The sequence below is a fragment of the Neltuma alba genome, unplaced genomic scaffold (assembly GCF_004799145.2).
Source record: "Neltuma alba isolate B1F8T4 unplaced genomic scaffold, ASM479914v2 tig00011588_pilon, whole genome shotgun sequence".
In the NCBI taxonomy this organism is placed as follows: domain Eukaryota; kingdom Viridiplantae; phylum Streptophyta; class Magnoliopsida; order Fabales; family Fabaceae; genus Neltuma; species Neltuma alba.
The window spans coordinates 1-2,231 of record NW_021636241.1 but is presented as its reverse complement, the minus strand read 5'-3'; the positions used below and the strand labels follow the sequence as shown (position 1 = coordinate 2,231).

General features: G+C 32.6%; 1 pseudogene; it reads left to right on the top strand.

Moving 5' to 3' along the window:
* The first annotated feature begins 1,284 nt into the window (after positions 1 to 1,284).
* Positions 1,285 to 2,225, top strand: LOC114715384 (heat shock 70 kDa protein 18-like; annotated as a pseudogene).
* Positions 2,226 to 2,231: the final 6 nt, after the last annotated feature.

Genomic DNA, 2,231 nt, shown 5'->3' with positions numbered 1-2,231 from the left:
ATATAATATAATATCTGATTGATATGTTTTGTTATGAGTTAATATAGTGTAAAATCGGATGGCAAGAAAATATGGTGTAAATAAAAAAAAATAGTTGTTCCGATATTTTTGTATCTCACGTGGATGGTCTGCTCTGTAGGATTTTGTCTCTTAGGTTAAGGTGAACTATCCCCATAGATATTACTATTCCAAGCGATGAGATGGAGTGAAGAAATAGAATTATCTCTCTACCTCTCTCAGTTGATTCGTTTTTCTTCCAAATATCTTCCATCCCACAAATTCTTTTTGTTGTGCCTTTGCCTCTTCATCTTCTCATAGGCCTCACCTAGTTTTGCCTCATTAATGGCCCTTTTTAAATTTCTTTTTAATTGTTTTTTATTTTTTTCTTGATGGCATTTCCTAACTTGAGACCCAATCATCATAAATGAGAGAATTCTTTTTATTTTTATTTTTATTTTTTTCTCTGTTATGAATAAAAATCACATTTCTAATTTGGGGGCCAAGAGATTTTTTTTATTTTTCATTTTTTTTAAAATTGTTTTAATGACTTCACACCACATTTCCTAATCTAGAGGCTAATCAGTATTAATGAGATTTTTTTACTAAAGACTCAAAACCATATTTTCTTAATCAGGAGTTTAATCAACATTTAATCTCATTAGAATTTAGATTAATTTTATTTTTTTATTTTTAATTATTTATTGCAAATGGGTTTTTCGAACTTAACCTTCAAGAAAGAATTAGGGGAATTTTTCCAATACCATTTTTTTTATTTATTTGGCTTATTATTTATTTGTGAATCCAAGTAAAATAGGGTGTCCACAAAAAGCCATGTCAACCACACACTCATTTTTTTTCTTTTTACTAAATTTGATTTACTTTATAGGAGCACGCAAGTTTTATAGGAGCAATTAATTAAGCCTAAATTTTGAGAATTGAAACTATATATTAGCAATAAACTTCACCGGATCTAGTTGGCAATCTTCGTTTGCCCCAGAGAAAAAACAATAATAATCAAATATTCTAATTATCTTCTAATTATATATTTGATGACTTGATTTGATTGAAAATATGCTTCACAACCGTCATTAATTATATGTATATTTAATGCCATAATCTCTTGATTTCTGCCGCTTTGATTGCCACTTCCCGTTTCCATTTAATGTCTGTTACTTTGTACTTGGAATAGATGACTAGCCTCTTACAACTTGCAACAAATGTCCAAGAAGCCTTCTCGATTTAGACTCAAAAGAGTCCTTTGATCAGACTTCAAAGAGGAAGAAGATGGGCGATACATCGCGGCAGAAGCTAGCCATCGGAATTGATCTTGGAACAACATACTCATGCGTTGCAGTATGGCAACATGAGCGAGCAGAGATTATAGTGAACGATCAAGGGAACAGAACAACACCGTCTTGTGTTGCCTTCACTGATACTCAAAGGATGATTGGTGATGCTGCCAAGAACCAGGCTGCACTTAACCCTACTAATACTTTCTTTGGTGGTTGTCTGTCTCTTTCTCTCTGTTTCCCCCCCCCCCTTTTTCCTGTTTCAATCAACTATGCCTCTGAATTGAACTTGGGTAAGAGAATATATGTAGTAGCCCAAAATGTGAGTTAAAAAAAAAAAAAAAACTTTCTGATAATGTTTTTTCATAAATTTCAGAGTCCGATTGTTTTACCCCTTTTTTTCCTCATATTTTTTTACAATATCAAAGGCTATACGAATACGAGTCTTATGATTTTCAATTGAGGCCCTAGAAAATAAGAATGAGTTCTCGAATTAAAAAAAAAGTCTGCAACGGTTATATAGTTAGGATTGGTCGTCGTTTACTCCATTCATTCACTATTAAATTTAAATTACCTCTAGTTCAACTATGTTTTATAATCTTCTTCTTTTTATTTGGAGGATGGATGTGTACTGTATATTTCCTTTAACTCATTATTTATTTTCACTTACAAATCAATGATAATCCGCAGATGCAAAGAGGTTGATTGGTAGGAGATTTAGTGATTCCCATGTTCAGAATGATATGAATATCTGGCCTTTTAAGGTTATTGGTGGTGCCGATGACAAGCCCAGATTTGTTGTAAATTTTAAATCACAGGAAAAGCAATTTTTACCGGAAGAAATCTCATCCATGATACTAGCAAAGATGCGTGATATTGCGGGAGTCATATCTCGGTTCAACCGTTGAGAATGCCGTTGTTACTGTACCTGCATATTTCAAT